The 11,000-nt window shown below is 43.1% G+C and overlaps 1 long non-coding RNA gene across 1 annotated transcript; it reads left to right on the top strand.

Moving 5' to 3' along the window:
- Positions 1-355: 355 nt before the first annotated feature.
- Positions 356-9,921, top strand: LOC131382554 (uncharacterized). Its single transcript, XR_009212113.1, has 3 exons — positions 356-560; positions 7,743-7,826; positions 9,848-9,921. It is a non-coding gene; the product is annotated as an uncharacterized LOC131382554 (long non-coding RNA).
- The last annotated feature ends 1,079 nt before the right edge of the window (positions 9,922-11,000 follow it).

Below are 11,000 nucleotides of genomic sequence, written 5' to 3'. Positions count from 1 at the left end.
TGACTTGACAAGTGGCCTGGTGACTGTTTATTAATTATCTAGTCCTTTTTGTGTTGTTGTTACAGGCTGATTAAACTTGATGGGTTCTGGAGATGCCAAGGAAGAGAGGCAGCATCACCTACTTGCCTGGACTCCATATGGGCAGCTGATCATCTTGGACAGACTGCTGGATGCTGTACCCAGGATGGTCACTCCCAGACACCATAGAAAATGGTATGTGTCCTCCTTTCTCTCTGCAGGGGTCTCTGTGGGTCATGGAATGGCTTTCTTCGGTTCAGTATTTCTTGGGCATCTGCCCGTCCCTGCCAGTCTCACAGATACAAGCCATGATCTCTGCTTTCAGGAGCTTTGGAGAGTGAGGGTATTGGCCTCTGCCTAGAGAACTCTGATCTCAACTTGACAAGTGCCTCCACAGACATATACCAATTTCTGTGTCAACACAAAGATCCGCATGATGAAATCAGAGAAGTCTTTTCTGAACAGGCAGCATAAAGAATGGCATTCCAGGGAGATGGAGGAGCACCTATAAATACGAACACATAAAGAATGTTTCTGGCCAGGTATGGAGGCTCATACCTGTAATACCAACACTTTGGAAATCTGAGGCAGGAGGATCACTTGAGTTCAGGAGTTTGAGAATAGCCTGAGAAACATGGCGAGAACCTGCGTCTACAAAGAAATGCAAAACATTAGCCAGGCTTGGTGGCGTGCCCCTGTAGTCCCAGCTACTTGGGAGGCTGAGATGGGAGAATCACCTGAGTCCAGGAAGTTGAGGCTCCCGTAAGCCATGATAACACCACTGCACTCCACCCTGGATGACAGAGTAAGACCCTGTCTCAAAAAAAAAATAATCATAATAAAGTTTTATACAAAGCAAGGACTTCAGTGAACCTAGAAGTATAAGGTGTGTTAGGGATGGGAGAGAGGCAAGAAGGTGTGAGTGATGCTCAGATTTGAAGCTCACCCAGTGGGCAGTGGAGACCCAGCTGAAATTTCTAGGCAGGGGGCTTTAAGGGCCTTAGTATGGGTGGCAATGCCAAAGAGGGTCCTGGGAGAGGCTGGGGCAGGAAGACATCCTGGGAAATTTCAGGTGAGAAAGAACCAGGGCACTGGGGTTAAAATGAAAGGGGATAATTTGGGAGCCATTTAAGGGAGGGCATAAGCAGGGCTTGTTGACCACTCCAATGAAAGAGAGGGAACTAAGTTTCAAGGTTGGGCAACTGGGTGAATGGAGATGCCAGCTGAGACAGTGATCCTGCAACTCTCTGCCCAAGACCCCCCATGGCTTCCCATAGGCTTAGAATAGAAGCCAAATTCCTCACTAAGGACTCCCCATTCCATCCTGATGTGGTCCCTGCTTTCAGGCCTCATCTCCTGCCAATGTTCTCTGATTCATTACCTTCAACCAAGGCCTCTCCAGTCTGTTTCTCTACCAATCTGGCTTCTTGCCACCTTCCAGATATTGCACCTGTAGATTTCTCTGTGGCAAATGGTCTGCCCGATCTTCACATGACTGATTCCTTGTCATGATTCAAGTCTGTTCCGGTCATTTCTTCAAAGATGTTTTTCCTTCTCTGGCTCCCCCACCCCCATCCAATGTGGCCCAATGCTCTCTACTTATCCCTTTATTTTCTGCATAATGCTTATCACTATCTGAAAGGATTGTTTCTTCTTATTATACACACACTTATTTCCTATATTCCCATCTAGAAGTTATGCTCCATGAGAAGGGTCAGTATGTTGTGCAACTCCGAGGACACTAATCACAAAGAACACAATGCAATTGCTGCCTCCTGCATTGTATAATCTGGTAATCTTGTCTGTAAGAGCAGGGACCTCCACTGTACTGTTCACTTCCATGGCCCCTTGCCTAGAATGGTACATGGCACATAGAAAGGCACTAAGGAAATATTTACTGGATGAATAGGGAAGACAGGAAGTAACACAGCTTTTGAGTTTTGCAGGAACAAAAAAATACAATTGAATTTTGTTTTGGGCATGCTGAGTTTGAATCACCCAAACAACTTCCAGGTTGATATGTATAGGAAGAGACTGATGATATGAAGTCCAAGAAAAGACATATCAACCTATACATGAAGGCCTGACCTTCAAAAACATTCTCAGAGACCTAGAATCTATTATTTCAAGTAGGAATGTAATTTTCATGGATGGGTGTTTATTTGTCACTTGTCTTAGGTGATTTTTCTTGACTCGTCCATCAGATATTCAATTACAGACTTCACTTGAAATTTCTGTTTGGGAAGTTATGAGACACATTCGAGTGCGTTTGTAGATTATTAGGGAAGTAAGAGACAGTTACGGTGCTTTATCCCGGGGTATAGAGACAGCAGTGACCCAGCTCTCTCATCCTCATTTTTTTAGTGATGACATCACCAAAGTGAATCATAGATGGCCTAGACATTGGTCAAAAGAAAACTTTGTGTTTTTATGAGCTGAAAATATATAATGCCACCACTTTTATATCCTTTGTCCTATGCCCACACAGACCCTGTTAATGAATCTTGGGTTTTTTTTTTTTAATTAGCTCATAGGAGCCTACAATTCCTCAACACATGACTTCAGGCAGATAACACTAATCTGTCAGAGTTGGCACTGGGATTGAAACCTACTAGTTATACTTGTCACATAATAAGACTTTCTTCTAGTTTCTACTTAGCAAAGCACAGAAATATTAACAACATCAATGAAACTTCCTCTCTGGTGGGTCTTGCACCACTCAGCCTGTCTATCAACTGGGAAGACTCTTTTCTCTCAGAAATGGTTCAAGCGTAGTCCTGCTTAAGAGTGGGAGAACAGATATGACAAGATCCTTTCCAATCCTGGGATCCATTGATACTAAATTAGACAAATAAGGAGAAGCAAGGACTGCAGACACAGAAATCAAGCATGAGTAGAGACTGGGAAAAGTTTACTCTCTCATTTCATAAATATTTATTGAGAATTTACTGTGGGCCAGACACTTCCAGGCATTGAGGATACAGCAGTGTGTGAGACAAGAACACAGGCCCAACATTGTATTCATGAAACATGATTTTTAGTTTTGGGAAAAATATGCATACATGCACATGTATATTATGTGTATGTGTATACATACATACGTACACGTATGTACATATATGTGTCTGTGTATATACACATATAACAAGGCCATAATGTCAAGCAGGGATTATTGACATAAAACTAGAAATAAGATAGACTGATGTAAGGGATGACAATATTAAATCAAGTGGTCAGGAGCCGGGTGCGGTGGCTCATGCCTGCAATCTCAACACTTCAGGAGGCTGAGGAAGGAGGATCGCTTGAGCCCACGAGTTTGAGACCAGTCTGGGCAACATAGTGAGATCTCATCTCTATAAAAATAAACTTGGGTCAATAAATCAATAAATCAGGTGGTCAGAGAAGGCCTCACAGAGGTGGCACTGAGTGAGATCTAAATGACAGAAAGAAATGAGCAGTGCAGGCTCTCGGTTCAGTACATCCCGGCAGGTGGAACAGCAAGCACAAAGGTCTTGAGACAGGATGGAGCTGCTGGGTCTGAAGAACTGGGGAGAAGCCAGTGTGGCCGCCAGGTTAGGCAAAGGAAAGTTGGTGATGTGGCAGGGGCCAGATGACTTGGAGCTTCATAGACCACAGTAAGGAGTTGGGATGTGATTCTAACTGTGATAAGAAACCGTCAGAAGCTTTAGGCAATGCAGAAATAGGATTTTGTTTTTGTTTTTTAAGGATCTTCATGGCTGCTGTATGGGATGTTGATCACAAAAGAGCGAGGATGGAAGGGGAATGTCCAAGTGGGAGAGAAAAAGAATGTTTGCCATGGGAAAATGTTCCAAGTCTTTCAGACTGCTCTAACTGTATCCATACCAGGGAGGGGTGGCTGTGGTCCCACTGCCTGCCTGTGTGCTCTCACCACAGTTGCCTGTGTGTTCTGTTTTGTGTGTTTGGCTTCCAGGTCTGCTGCATTTAACTCTTTGTTGTCAGTCTAGTAGGTGGCTTCTTGTGATTTCTGGGAGTCTGGCTCCCCGTCCATATTTTATCTTGATTTTTGCCAATCTTCTCTTATGGTTAATGTTAACATTAATGTGCTTATTTGCTGTGATAAATTGGGTCTTTTGCTTATACCAGTAGAAAAAGCCTTCAGGTCTCAAGTGGAATCACCCCATTACCCCAATTCTTTGTCCCCAGAGAGTTCAGTGATATTGTGTCCTCACCCAAATCTCATCTTGAATTTTAATCCCCACATGTTGAGGGGGGGAAGTGATTGGATTATGGGGGCGGTCTCCCCATGCTGTTCTCATGATAGTGAGTGAAGTCTCACAATATCTGATGGTTTTACAAAAGGTTTTTCTAGCACTCTCGCATGTTCTTCTCTCTCCTGCCGCCACGTGAAGAAGGTTCTTGCTGCCCCTTCGCCTTCCATCATGATTGTAAGTTTCCTGAGGCCTCTCCAACCATGTGGAACTGAGTCAATTAAACCTGTTTTCTTTATAAATTACCCAGTCTTGGGTATTTATTTATAGCAGTGTGAAAATGGACTAATACATTCAGCAAGACGTGTTCAGTCTGAATAGTGTGTTTTTAGCTGTGAATGTGTGATAACAGTGGCGGCCGGGCGCAGTGGCTCACGCTTGTAATCCCAGCACTTTGGGAGGCCGAGGCGGGCGGATCACGAGGTCAGGATATCGAGACCACGGTGAAACCCCGTCTCTACTAAAAATACCAAAAAAAAAAATTAGCCGGGCGTGGTGGCGGGCGCCTGTAGTCCCAGCTACTCGGAGAGGCTGAGGCAGGAGAATGGCATGAACCCGGGAGGCGGAGCTTGCAGTGAGCCGAGATTGCGCCACTGCACTCCAGCCTGGGCGACAGAGCAAGACTCTGTCTCAAAAAAAAACAAAAACAAAAACAAAAAACAGTGGCTACTTTTTGTTTGGCACTGTACAAGTTGCCATAAAAATCTGTGCACATTTTGCAAGTATCATATCATTGGGTGCCCAGGTAGATGGAAAAGTTGTTAATATTATCCCATTTGATAGATGAAGAAACAGATTCAGAGAGGTTAGACAGATTTTTTAGAAAAGCTTTGTACGTGATTATTTCTCTTAATTTTAAGCTTTTCTTCTTAAGTATTCAGATTTTTACAAATAATAATTTTTAAAATATTCATTATCTGTTAACTCCTGAGGACAGTTCTGTAGCATAAGTTACAAATTCCTCTGTGGGCTGTGTTTATATGGAGACCAATATTCTCCTTAAGTGCCTAAACGTTCTGCATAAATTTCCAAACACAGTGCACTCCCATATATGCCATTCACTATGCTGAGAGCTGCAGAAAAGATAACAATGAATGAGCCCCCGCCCTTAAAGAACAAGCAACTGGTGGCAGGGAATTGGGATGGTTCTCCAATGGTCAAGACTGTCTGTTAATAGAAGCCCAACTGAAAGCAGTTTAGGAAAAATGGCGAAGTATTGGCTGATGTAACTGGAAGTCCTAGGGTGCCTCTGACAGCATGGCTGGATCCAAGGGGCTTAAATGATGTCAGCAGGACTCCTTTTTGCTCCTCCTCTTTCTCTAACTCTAGCATCTTCTATTCTATGTGCTGTCTTCATTTTCTGCTAGATTCTCTCCTTAGAGTGGAAAAGATACTCCTCACCGATGTCAAGCATATGTCACAGCTAGAAACCAGCTAGGAACACAGGTCACACTTTCCTTTCTTCCAAAAAGAGTATTCCAGGGAAATGCCAAGAATGATGGTAAATTCATCCAACACTAGTCACATGCCCATCCCTGAACCAAATACGTTATCCAGACACATAATAGACACTCAGTGATTGCAATGCCCTGTTGGAGTTAAGAAGATAGTAATGGTGCTTAAATAATATTAATATGTCCAGCATTGTATTTTACAAGCATCATGATATCGAGTGCTCATAACATTTTATGAGGTAGTAAATCAGTCACTTTAGGCTAAGTTATGCTTCTGTAACAAACATTCCCAAATGTCAGCGGCTTATAACAACAGACATTTATTTTTTGCTCATGTTAATGCTCATAATAGGTCAGCCTCAACTGTGCTCCGTGTTATCATCATCTGGAAATCCAGGCTGAAGGAGCAGCCCCTATCTGAGGATTGGGTGTCTCCTAGGAGGGGGGAAAGATAAGATGACAGAACCACGTGAGGCTCATAAAACTTCTCCTTGGAAGTGGCACATCTCACTTCCACCAACATTTCATTGGCAAAAGCAAAAAATATAGCCAAGTATGAAATCTAATAGGCAAGAGTGTATCATCTTGTCAAGAAGGAGAACAAAAGTATTGAAGAATAACATGATCTCCCAAAGGCAGGAAATGTGATTATCCCATGCGTTCGTCTCCTAGGCCTGCCATAACAAATTACTGCAAACCAGCTGGCTCAGAGCAACAGCAGTTTATTCTTTCACTCTTCAGGAGTCAGAAATCAAGGTGTAGGGCCCTACTCTCTATAACTTTTTCTTTTGCCTTGTTCTGGCCTTCAGTGTTTGTTGGCAGGCCTTGGCATTGCTTGGCTTGCAGCTGCATCATTCCAGTCTCTGCCTCCATCATCACCTGACCTCCTCCCCTCTGCCTGTGTATTTTCTGGAAGTCTCTTCTCTGTATGTCTGTATACAAAACTACCTCTTTTTTTTTGAGATGGAATTTTGCTCTGTTGCCTAGGCTGGAGTGCAGTGGCACGATCTTGGCTCACTGCAACCTCTGCCTCCCGGGTTCAAGTAATTCCCTGCCTCAGCCTCCTGAGTAGCTGGGATTACAGGTGCCCACCACCACGCCCAGCTAATTTTTTGTATTTTTAGTAGAGAATGGGTTTCACCATCTTGGCCAGGCTGGTCTTGAATTCCTGACCTCGTAATCCACCTGCCTTGGCCTCCCAAAGTGCTGGGATTACAGGTGTGAGCCACCGCGCCCAGCCTAAACTACTTCTTTTTATAAGCATGTCGTCACTGGGTTAAGATCTACCATAATGCAGCATGACCTCATCTTAACTTGATTTCATCCACAAAGACCCTACTTTCAAATAAGGTCACATTCACAGATAACTCATGTCAGGACTTGAACACTTCTTTTGGAGGAACACAGTTTAACTTGCAACATCCCATTTTTAAAATGAGGAAACTGAATCACAAAGTAGCTGAATACTTTGCTTGTGAACACACAACTAACCAGTGTGGGGCGATGTTAGAATCACACCTAAGTGGCTTGACTCAGAGCCTGTGCTCCTAACCATTCAACTACGCTAGATAAAAATTTCAGGCAGGGTTCTGTGGCTCATGCCTGGAATCCCAGCACTTGCAGAGGCCAAGGCAGGTGGATCACTTGAGACCAGGAGTTCAAGACCAGCCTGGGCAACATAGTGAAACCCCGTCTTCACACACACAAACACACACACACACTAACCAGGAGTAGTGGTACACCTTGGTAGTACCAGGTACTCAGGAGAGTGAGGTGGGAAGATCACCTGAGCTCGGGAGTTTGAGGCTGCAGTTAGCTATGATCATCCCACTGCACCCTAGCCTGGGTGACAGAGCAAGAAGCTGTCTCAAAAAAAAAAAAAAGAAAAAAAAGAAAACAAAACAAAATTCAGAATCTTGGGTTCTTGTTTCAACTCTGCCTCTCACTAATTACAACCATGGGGAGGACCTCAGTTGTGATGTTTCTCAAATCGGCATGAATTACCGACCTTGTCTTTCAGGATTGCTCCAAGTTTAAAGCAACATGAGAGGCCAGAAAGCCCTTAGAAAAAGTACTGAGTTCTTCACACATGGAAGGCAATGTGGTGAGTCATGGTTCAACAATGAGCTACAGTCCTGAGATGTTTTCTACAGTTATTTCCACAAACCTACTGCTTCTGAAGAGCAACAAATGGCGCTATTTGGTGAAGCAATCAAATTGGTCTCCAGCTTTCCTGCTCCAAGTTTTTCAGTAATAAGCATGAAACTGTAACATGCAGCAAAAGAGGCCGTTACATAAAAATATGTGTATTTTTAACTTTTTAAGGATGTGGGTGGAACCAAAGTGTTGAATGGTACCCAGATGAGGTGTGGGCAGGATGTGTTGAATAAAGCGGGGTTAGGATATCCCTAGATGTTTTGGTTATTAGAGCAAATAGACTTCTAGTCCTTTGTGATATGCCCACTCTTTCTGAGGGCTCTTGGTATCCATCATATATGTTGATCAAAAAATCTATTGATGACGCTCCTCACTCTTAGATTACCCTTGCTCTTATACTTCCCCTGTACTCCCCCAAAGGGAACATTTTGCAATCATCTAACCTATGAGATCTTCTTGTCCATCTACATTCATTCAGTTAGTAATGTTACTCATTGCTTTGGCTTCTGCAGTCACCTGAACATGAAACCCAAAAGCCAGAGGAAGTAAGCAGTGTCTAACTCAACAACAGCCATGGGCAGTATTCCACTGGCTTGAGTCTATTGATTCTTTTTGGTTTCTCCCCCTCATCACTAGCCCTTGTCTCTTGAACCTACGTGTGGATGACGAAGTATGATGGGGATGTCAGTCTGACATTGAAGTATGCAACTCTGTGTGTTTTCCTCCTACATCCTCTCTCCCTAGCCAGGATTTAGTGGACTCTTTTGTCCACACCTCAGCTTCTTCTTTTGTTATTGCTTCTTGAAAAATATAAAAGTTGTGGTTGAAAAATTAAAATAAGGCTAGGTGTGGTGGTTCACACCTGTAATCCTCCATTTTTGGAGGCCGAAGTAGGAGGATCACTTGAGGCCAGGAGTTCGAGACCAGCCTGGCCACACAGTGAGACCATGTCTGTACAAAAAAAAAATTAAAAATTAGCCAGGTGTGGTGGTGCATGCCTGTAGTCTGAGCTACTCAGGAAATTGAGCTGGCAGGATCACTTGAGTGCAAGAGTTTGAGGCTGCAGTGAGCTATGATCATACAATTGCACTCCAGCCTGGGAAATAGAGAAAGACCTTGTCTCAAAAAAACAAAAAGCACAAACAAAACAAAGCAAAAAGTTAAAATCATACCCCACCCCATGATCCAGGGGTGTTAAGGGTTTGTGTATATCCTTCTAGATCTTTGTCTGCGAACATGCACACACATGTGTCTGGACATTACACCACATCCCCAGCCTCTTTTTTTTTTTTTTGAGACAGGGTCTCACTCTGTTGCCCAGGCCGGAGTGCAGTGGTACAATCACAACTCACTGCAGCCTTGACCTCCCATTTCAGCCTCCCAAGTAGCTAGGATCACAGGCGCATACCACCATGCCCAGCCAATTTTTGTAGAGATTGAATTTCGCCATGTTGCCCAGGCTGATCTCAAACTCCTGGGCTCAGGCCATCTACCCACCTCTGCCTCTCAAAGTTCTGGGATTACAGGTGTGAGACACCACGCCCAGACCCCAGCCTCTTTTCTCCATGTCTTCTTTCTTTCTTATTTTTGCTTTCTACTGTTCTTATTCTTCCCTTAACCCTTATGGCTTAGGCCTCTTAAATCAACCCATGAGGACAACACATTTACCTAACACCAGGGCTGCTGCGTACAGTTGTGCACTGCACAACTCCAGGGGACGCTGTGCACTTAGAGTCGTTGTGGCTGCCTCTTCTTGGCATTCCTCCAGAATAATATGTGGCAGTATTTGTCAGTCTTGCATAGAGCTTTTTATATATTTCAGTTTACAAACATTTTATTTGACCCTTATAGCAATCCTGGATGGTAGACCAAGCAAATAAAATGAGCTGTTTTCTCATGAGCCAGTGTGAAAGACTCAGGTCGAACCAACCGTAAGGACTCATGGACATCTTGTGTGTCTCTTCTCAGACTGTTTTCCAATGGGGAAAAGGGTGGAGGGCACTCAGTCTCAAACTAGCCTTGAAATAAGCTGAAAAGACGTGACCAAAGGTGACAAGAAGAACAAGAAGAGGTTGGTGAAAGAACCATCAAACTTCCCTAACGTGAAGACATTAAGATGCTGCACGTGGTGGGGTTTGTAAAAGGTGAGAGTAAAGACAAATATATGAATGAAGATATTTGGAGGGAATGGTTTAGGCCAGAACTTCTCTGCCTACATAAGGAGGACATCTCACCCCTTAGGCTGAGGTTGTTGCTGAGAGACACAGTGGAGTGGTATTTCCATTTTTCTAACGCTCAGAATTCAGCCCCCCAATCCAGCCCACAAATAATCTTGCCTAATTTTTTCATGCAAATAGAAATCTTGCATTTTTTGTGAACCTTGAAATACATTTGGTTCTCAAGTTCGGGGGATCATGTTATATTTTGAAATAAAAATTGTAATTGGATTAGGCTCAATTGCAGTTGTAGTAAGACTGGCTTTGGGTATGGAATATGAATGAGGTCAGCTTAAAGGAAGTAATTCATTCCTCTAATGACAACATCTTGGTCTATGAAATGAAAAAAAGATCAAAGCTCATTCAAAAATAAATGGATTTAATGGAACAGTAGTTAAAGAAGTCTGGAGAATTCATTTTATTTTCATTGTATAATATCTGTTTCTCATAGAGTTGTCTTGTTCTTTAGTACTTTTTATTCTTATGACTGTGCATGGGTTTGATTAGCTTAATTAGAGTTAATGTCTTGGGAGCAGAATGTGGGACTGTGAAAGTTTGGGTTCCTGAAGACTTTGAAAAGAGAACTGTTGGCCTCGTTCTACATAAATTCAGAATCAAAAATGTCTGATGGTTATTATCATCTTAAAGCAATTGAAACACTGCTAAAAATAAAAACCAGAAGGAGAAAAATTGAACCTGAATAAAAGAAATGGAGTTATCCCAGATTTGGATACAATTCTCGTGGCAAATTGAGCTTAAATCTGAAGTCTTAGGAAACAGAATGAATGCCAAAAAATTATTTTTCCCCCTGTGTGCTGTTAACAAGGGCAGTCTCTTCGTTTTCACAGTATTTCCTTCTATTTTCCTCCTGTTGTCTGCGGCTCCACTTTAGGTTAGGAGGGACT

This window comes from Hylobates moloch, unplaced genomic scaffold (assembly GCF_009828535.3).
Source record: "Hylobates moloch isolate HMO894 unplaced genomic scaffold, HMol_V3 SCAFFOLD_50, whole genome shotgun sequence".
NCBI lineage: Eukaryota > Metazoa > Chordata > Mammalia > Primates > Hylobatidae > Hylobates > Hylobates moloch.
This window is presented reverse-complemented; position numbering and strand designations above follow the sequence as displayed.